Source organism: Sminthopsis crassicaudata, chromosome 1, assembly GCF_048593235.1.
Source record: "Sminthopsis crassicaudata isolate SCR6 chromosome 1, ASM4859323v1, whole genome shotgun sequence".
Taxonomy (NCBI): Eukaryota; Metazoa; Chordata; class Mammalia; order Dasyuromorphia; family Dasyuridae; genus Sminthopsis; species Sminthopsis crassicaudata.
In genome coordinates this window covers 716025633-716034711 of record NC_133617.1, presented here as the reverse complement: position 1 = coordinate 716034711, position 9079 = coordinate 716025633, and the positions used below count along the sequence as shown (strand labels likewise).

General features: G+C 36.3%; 1 pseudogene; it reads right to left on the bottom strand.

The window, feature by feature from the left end:
• Positions 1-482: 482 nt before the first annotated feature.
• On the bottom strand, positions 483-7983 carry LOC141551411 (general transcription factor IIF subunit 2 pseudogene; annotated as a pseudogene).
• Between the last annotated feature and the right edge of the window lie 1096 nt (positions 7984-9079).

The window sequence follows — 9079 nt, the reverse complement described above, 5'->3', positions numbered from 1 at the left end:
TAATTCAAGGCTGGTGTTAGAAAACCTTTACCTATTTAATATTTTAAAGTCAATACTTAAAAACAAAACCAATTTTAAATCACAACAATTCTTTATGTCAGCTAATTACAAATTTCTTTTATAAATAACTTCTGTCCCCCAAACTTTAGAATATTTATTCAAAAAACAAAGTGGGGCAGCTAGGTGTTGCAGTGGATAGAGCACCAGCCCTGGAGTCAGGAGGACCTAAGTTCAAATATGGCCTCAGGCACTTCCTAGCTGTGTGACCTTGGGCAAATCACTTAACCCCAATTGCCTCAGTAAAAAAAAAAAAAGAAAGAAATTTGAATGAAGCTGGAGAATTCAAAAATACCAATAATTTTAATCTTTTTAACAGACTGTTTTGAAGACAGCTGCAAGATGTGCTTAGTACAATCACCATCCACCCTACTACCATCTCCTTGACATATACATGAGGTCTTTCTAATCCCCCTTATCTAACCTTAGTAATAACTGTATACCCACTTCAGTTCCCAGGTATTTTTATGGGTTCCCTTAAAATTGTAAATGCCTATTTCTTTCAAGATAGCTTTCAGGTATATCACAGGCTGCTTGGTGATGCCCACTAAACCCTTAATGTTGTAATACCAATGTTTTTTAAAATGTGAAAATATGTCCAAAATCTATCACTTATCAGTTCTAGCACACTTTCCATCTTATTTCTTTTTCTTTTCATATTCAACATTGTATTGATGATTAGCCTGTGGTTTAAAATTGGTTGCAACAGCTTTTTTCTACTGCTGTAATAATTTTACAGGTTTTGAAGATTCATATATTTGTAAACTCTCCAATCTCACATAGTTTTCACTGGCAGTAGGTCTGCATTCAGCACACTGTAGCATTATTTCTTCCAATGAAAATTTATCATTTTTACTGTTCTCGGACTTTTCTGCAGGCTGGCCTTCTGATGAGCTCTCTGGAAAGAGTATCAATGCAATCAATGTCTTTGCAAGAAAAACAGGTGTTCTTTAGGATCCCTGACAGAAGCAGATTTTTTTTTTTAATAATTTTTTATTATATATTTTTTTATAATATTATCCCTTGCATTCATTTTTCCAAATTATGCCCCCCTCCCTCTACTCCCTACCCCCATGACAGGCAATCCCATACATTTTACTTGTGTTACAATATAACCTAGATACAATACATGTGTGTAAATACCATTTTCTTGTTGCACAATAAGCATTAGATTCCGAAGGTACATGTAACCTGGGCAGACAGATATTAGTGCTAACAATTTACATTCATTTCCCAGTGTTTCTTCTCTGGGTGTAGCTACCTCTGTCCATCATTGATCAACTGGAAGTGACTTGGATCTTCTTTATGTTGAAGATTTCCACTTCCATCAGAATACATCCTCATACAGTATTGTTGTTGAAGTGTACAGTAATCTTCTGGTTCTGCTCATTTCACTCAGCAACAGTTGATGTAAGTCTCTCCAAGCCTCTCTGTATTCCTCCTGCTGGTCATTTCTTACAGAGCAATAATATTCCATAACCTTCATATACCACAATTTACCCAACCATTCTCCAACTGATGGACATCCATTCATCTTCCAGTTTCTAGCTACAACAAAAAGAGCTGCCACAAACATTTTGGCACATATATTTCTCTTTCCGCTCTTTAGTATTTCTTTGGGATATAAGCCCAGTAGTAGCACTGCTGGGTCAAAGGGTATGCACAGTTTGATAACTTTTTGGGCATAGTTCCAAATTGCTCTCCAGAATGGCTGGATTCTTTCACAACTCCACCAGCAATGTATTAGTGACCAAGTTTTCCCACATCCTCTCCAACATTCATGATTATTTGTTCCTGTCATCTTAGCCAATCTGACAGGTGTATAGTGGTATCTCAGAGTTGTCTTAATTTGCATTTCTCTAATCAGTTGTGATTTGGAACACTCTTTCATGTGAGTGGATATAGTTTCAATTTCTTCATCTGAGAATTGTCTGTTCATATCCTTTGACCATTTACCAATTGGAGAATGGTTCGGTTTCTTATAAATTAGGGTCAGTTCTCTATATATTTTGGAAATGAGACCTTTGTCAGAACATTTGCTTTTAAAAATATTTTCCCAATTTGTTACTTCCCTTCTAATCTTGTTTGCATTAGTATTATTTGTACAGAAACTTTTTAGTTTGATGTAATTGAAAGCTTCTATTTTGTGATCAATAATGATCTCTAGTTCTACTCTGGTCATAAATTCCTTCTTCCTCCACAGGTCTGAGAGGTAGACTATCCTCTGTTCCTCTAATCTATTTATTATCTCCCTCTTTATACCTAAATCATGGACCCACTTTGATCTTATCTTGGTATATGGTGTTAAGTGTGGATCCATATCTAATTTCTGCCATACTAATTTCCAGTTTTCCCAACAGTTTTTTCCGAATAATGAATTTTTGTCCCAAATCTTGGTATCTTTGGGTTTGTCAAAGATTAAGTTGCTATAGATATACCCTTTTTTGTCCTTTGTATCTAATCTGTTCCACTGATCTACCGGTCTATTTCTTAGCCAATACCAAATGGTTTTGGTGACTGCTGCTATATAATATAGCTTTAAATCAGGTACACTAAGACCACCTTCCTCTGAGTTTTTTTTCATTAGTTCCCTTGCAATTCTCAACCTTTTATTCTTCCATATGAATTTTGTTGTTATTTTTTCTAGGTCATTGAAATAGTTTCTTGGGAGTCTGATTGGTATAGCACTAAATAAATAGATTAGTTTGGGGAGTATTGTCATCTTTATTATATTCGCTCGGCCTATCCAAGAGCACTGAATGTCTTTCCAATTATTTAAATCTGACTTTATTTTTGTGGCAAGTGTTTTGTAGTTTTTCTCATATAATTCCTGACTTTTCTTTGGTAGATGGATTCCCAAATACTTTATACTCTCAACATTTGTTTGGAATGGAATTTCTCTTTGTATCTCTTGCTGTTGCATTTTGTTAGTGATATATAAAAATGCCGAGGATTTATGTGGATTTATTTTGTATCCTGCCACTTTGCTGAAATTTTGAATTATTTCTAGTAGCTTTTTGGCAGAGTCTTTGGGGTTCTCTAAGTATACCATCATGTCATCTGCAAAGAGTGATAGTTTGATTTCCTCATTTCCTACTCTAATTCCTTGAATCTCTTTCTCGGCTCTTATTGCCGAGGCTAGCGTTTCTAGTACTATATTGAATAGTAATAGTGATAGTGGGCAATCTTGTTTCACTCCTGATTTTACTGGGAAAGGTTGTAGTTTATTTCTATTACATATTATGCTTACTGACGGTCATAAATATATGCTCCTGATTATTCTAAGGAATAGTCCATTTATTCCTATACTCTCAAGAGTTTTTAGTAGGAATGGATGTTGTCAAATGCTTTTTCTGCATCTATTGAAATGATCATATGGTTCTTATTAATTTGATTATTAATATGGTCAATTATATTAATAGTTTTCCTAATATTAAACCAGCCCTGCATTCCTGGAATAAATCCTACTTGATCATAATGTATTATCCTGGAGATGATTTTCTGAAGTCTTTTTGCTAATATCTTATTTAAGATTTTAGCATCAATATTCATTAAGAAAATTGGTCTATAATTTTCTTTCTCAGTTTTCAATCGACCTGGTTTAGGTATCAGTACCATGTCTGTGTCATAAAAGGAGTTTGGTAGGACTCCCTCATCCCCTATTTTTTCAAATAATTTATATAATATTGGGGCTAATTGTTCTTTAAATGTTTGGTAGAATTCACATGTGAATCCATCTGGTCCTGGGGATTTTTTCCTGGGGAGTTGATTAATAGCTTGTTCTATTTCTTTTTCTGAAATGGGACTATTTAAGCAATTTATCTCCTCCTCTGTTAATCTAGGAAGCCTATATTTTTGGTGGAAGTCATCCATTTCACTTAAGTTATCAAATTTATTGGCATAAAGTTGGGCAAAGTAAGTCCTTATTATTTCTCTAATTTCCTCTTCATTGGTGGAAAGATCCCCCTTTTCATTTGTAAGACTATCAATTTGATTTTCCTCTTTCTTTTTTCTGATCAGATTTACCAAAGGTTTATCTATTTTATTGGCTTTTTCATAAAACCAACTCTTGGTTTTATTTATTAATTTACTTTCAATATTATTGATTTCTCCTTTTAATTTTTGTATTTCAAGTTATAATATTTGGTTGAGGGTTTTTAATTTGGTCTTTTTCTAGCCTTTTAAGTTGCAAGCCCAATTCGTTAATCTTCTCTTTCTCTATTTTCTTCAAATAAGCCTCTAAAGATATAAAATTTCCCCTTATTACTGCTTTAGCTGCATCCCAAAGATTTTGATATGATGTCTCATCATTGTCATTATCTTGGGTGAAATTGTTAATTGTTTCTATAATTTGCTCTTTCACCCAGTCATTCTTTAAGATGAGATTATTCCGTTTCCAATTACTTTTTGGTCTATTTATCCCTAACTTTTTACTGAATGTAGCTTTTATTGCATTGTGATCTGAGAAGAAGGCATTTATTATTTCTGCCTTCCTACATTTAATTTTGAGATCTTTATGTCCTAATATATGGTCAATTTTTGTATAGGATCCATGAACTGCTGAGAAAAAAGTAATTCCTTTCTATTGCCATTCAGTTTTCTCCAAAGGTCTATCATACCTAGTTTTTCTAATGTTCTGTTTACTTTTTTAATTTCTTTCTTGTTTATTTTGTGGTTTGATTTGTCTAAATCTGAGAGTTCAAGGTTGAGATCTCCCACTATTATAGTTTTACTGTCTATTTCTTCTTGCAACTCTCTTAACTTTTCCTTTAGAAAGTTAGATGCTTGGTGCATATATGTTTAGTATCGATATGGCTTCATTATTTATGCTACCTTTCAGCAGGATATAGTTTCCTTCCTTATCTCTTTTAATTAGATCAACTTCTGCTTTTGCTTGATCTGAGATAAGGATAGCTACCCCTGCTTTTTTGGCTTTACCTGAAGCATAATAGATTCTGCTCCAACCTTTTACTTTTACTCTGTATGTATTTCCCTGATTTAAGTGTGTTTCCTGCAGACAACATATTGTAGGGTTCTGATTTTTGATCCAATCTGTTATTCGTCTCCATTTGATTGGAGCGTTCATCCCATTCACATTTACAGTTAAAATTACTAATTCTGTATTTCCTGCCATCATATTATCCCCAGATTATGCTTTTTCCCTTGACCCCCCTGATCCCCCTCCCCGATATTTAATTTGCAGACCCCCCTTTGACGCACAACCCTCCCTTTTTTTTTTAGTATCCCTCCCCCCTCCCTCCAAATCCCTTCATTATTCTCCTTTTCCTTTTCCCTTTTTCTCTCCCCCCTTTTAATGAGGTGAGAGAAAATTCTCTGAAAAACAAATATGTTAATTATTTACTCTTTGAGCCTCTCCTGATGAGAGTAAGATTCACACAATGATTCTCCCCCTTACTAAATTCACTCAGATATGGTGTATTTTCTATGCCTCTTCCTGGGGTGTAGTTTCCCTCTTTTTATCATTCCTTCCCCTTTTTCTGAAACGACCTCCTTCCCTTTACTACACCCCCCTTTTTTTCTTTTATATCAGTAAAATCAAATTATCCTTGAGTACTTTTTATATACCCACAACAGAGTTACAGTTCTCAAGGGTTCTGTGTACCTTTTTCTGTTTCTCTTCAGTCTTGTGGATGTAGATCAAATTTCTTGTTTAAGTCTGGTTTTTTTCTTAGAAAGATATAGAATTCCTCTGTTTCATTGAATGACCATCTTCTTCCATGGAAAATGATGCTAAACTTAGCTGGGTAGTTCATTCTTGGTTGAAGTCCTTGATCTTTTGCCTTACGGAATATCAGGTTCCAGGCCCTTCTATCTTTTAATGTGGAGGCAGCCAGATCTTGAGTGACCCTTATTGTGGCACCTTGGTATTTAAATTGTTTTTTTTCTAGCTGCTTGCAGGATTTTCTCCTTTGTGTGGTAATTCTGCAGCTTAGCCACTATATTCCATGGTGTTCTTTTTTTAGGGTCTATTTCAGGAGAAGTTCGATGAATTCTTTCCACATCTACTTTCCCTTCTGTTTCTATTATCTCTGGACAGTTCTCTTTGATAATTTCCTGTAAAATAGAATCTAGGCTCTTTTTTTGGTCATAGTTTTCTGGAAGTCCAATGATCTGCAGATTATCTCTCCTAGATCTATTTTCCAGGTCTATAGATTTTCCCAGTAAGTATTTGACGTTGTTCTCCAGCTTCTCATTTTTTTTTTGTTTTGTTTGACTGATTCTTGGGTTCTCTGTGAATCATTCATTTCTATTTGTTCCATCCTGACTTTTAAGGAGTTATTTTCTTCTTTCACAGTTTTTAGTTCTTTTTGTAAATGCCCAATTTCGTTTTTAAATGAATTATTTTGCTCTATTAAATTTTTTTTCCATTTCCCTAATTTTTTTTTTTTGAGAATTATTTTTTTTCCAATTCAGAAATTCTATTTTCTTGAGACTTTTTTATCTTTTCCTATTCAGAAATCCTACTTTCCTGTGATTTTTTTAACCTTTTCTAATTCACAAATTTTGTTTCCCTGCATCTCCTGTGAATTCTTTATTTTTTCCAACTCCAATTTCAGGACCTTGTTATTCTCTATCATAGCTTCCCTTTCCTTTCCCCATTTTTATTCAAACTTTCTTAACTTTTTAATAGTCTCTTCTAGGAGAGAGTTATGTGATTGGGGGCAGGAATCGTTCCCCTTTAGGTTGTTATCTGCTGTCTCTCTGCTGTTAACTTCCTCGGGGTTGGATACCTGCTCTTTCTCTGTGTAGAAGGAATCTATAGTTTTTCTGGCTTTTTTGTTCATATTTAAAAAATCTTTTAGGGGTCTGTCCCTGGGGTAGGAAATTATTTATTTACTTCTTTACCAGCTTCCTCCCAGACCGGATGGATGCAGCGGCTCTTGGGCCTGAGCTAAGAGAGAGCTCTGGGAGAGAGTTCCCCACCCCCTCCTTGGAAGTGCCTCAGAGGTGACTAGCACTCCTGTGCCTTGAGTTCGTTGTGTTCTAGAGGCTTCCCTGACTTTTGAGATTGAAGTAAAGAAGGCACAAAGCCCAGCCTATGCTTCCTGGTGGGGCGTGGATGTCTGCAGCAGGTGACGTGAAAAGCCCCTGCGCTCAAACTGGAAGTGTCTGCCAGAAACCGTGGCCCCTAGTTCAAAGGTTCTGCTTCTCTGGGACTTCCGGAGCTGAGTTCCACACCCTTCAGCTGAGCTAGGCAGTGTGTGTTGCCTTGGGCCGTATCTGCCCTTGTCAATCTCTTAACTAGTCTTAGGTGGGAGCTGAGGCCACACCCCCTGGTGCCGAGATCTGCTGAGTCACCCCCAGGATCCGGGGAAAATCTAATCTATCTGAATTTTTAAAGTGTTTAGATTTCCCTTCTGAACTGCTATATTATAAGCAGAGAAGAGCTAACAGCCTGTGCCAGATTCCTTTATCTCAGTGGCTTCTCTGATCCCAGATCCCTTCCCAGCGCAATCGGCGCAGTATGCTAGCACCCAGCCGTCTGTGCTGGCCTCTCTTCTTCCTCCCCTGGGGACTGACCTTTTCTGTTGAAACTCCAGATTCTCTTCAGCTGGTAAGTCGTGCTTCCAGTCATTGTGGTATCTATCAGTCCAGCGCTATTTCTGAGGCTGATTTATCTAATTGGTTGTGAGGGAGTAGTAAGGTCGTGTGTGTCTTCTCCGCCATCTTGGCTCCTCTGTCCAGAAGCAGATTTTCTGCCAATATCATGGATAGATGCAGGTTCCTTATTCAAAGTAAAAGATGCTTCAGTCTTTTCATGATTCTTAGTAATTCTCAGCTTTCCTATTTCTCACCTTCTGGAGTTTTGGCCCACTGCTGAGAAAAGATCTTAGAAACTTTCACAAGCCACACTCTAGTGTTTTGTTTGGCACCAGTCAAGTTGGGCTCCTTATGCTCAGCCATGACTGTACTAGTGCCACCACTAGTGGAGGAGAGAAGATGCAAGTTCAGGCATCAAGTGCTAAAGCCTGAGAGGTGCAAGGTAAGGGATGAATAGTAAGTGAAGTGTTTTAGAGGTAACAGGGTCCGGAGGTGCTGGCTCCAACATCACCAACTTTGTTCCAAAGCTAGGAAGTAGCTTTGGGGAGGGAATATGCCATTCCCATTTGGCCTTCATTATAATATTCATTCTCTCATTAACATAAATCAATCAGGATTGATTTCCACCCTGGGGACCACCTATTCTTCAAAGGATATATAAACTATGAGCCAGTTGCCAATTTTTTTTTTTTTTAGTCTAAGAGAAACAATAATACCATTTTTTATTTTTAAAAAATGTTGTCATTTTTTAAATGATTAAATTACTCAGAAAGTATGTCTCTTTAATCTTTTTTAATCATCTTAAGAGGAAAAATGAATCTTTTTATCTCCAAACCTGGGACTCTTGACATTTTACCAACTAGCTGTCTATCACAATATATATTTAAAATTGATGACTTATCAAAAGTTCCGATAAAGGCCTCATTATCAAAATATATAGAGAATTGACATTAATTTATAAGAAATAAAACCATTCTCCAATTGATAAATGGTCAAAGGATATGAACAGACAATCCTCAGATGAAGAAATTGAAACTGTTTCTAGCCATATGAAAAGATGCTTGAAGAGAAATGCAAATTACTCTGAGATACCACTATATACCTGTCAGATTGGCTAAGATGACAGGAAAAAATAATGATGAATGTTGGAGGGAATGAGGGAAAACAGGGACACTGATACATTGTTGGTGGAATTGTGAATACATCCAGCCATTCTGGAGAGCACTTTGGAACTATGCTCAAAAAGTTGTCAAACTGTGCATACCCTTTGACCAGCAGTGTTACTACTGGGCTTATATCCCAAAGAGATCATAAGAAATGGAAAGGGACCTGTATATCCAACAATGTTTGTGGCAGCCCTTTTTGTAGTGGCCAGAAACTGGAAACTAACTGGATGCCCATCAATTGGAGAAAAGCTGAATAAATTGTGGTGTATGAATATTATGGAATGTTATTGTTC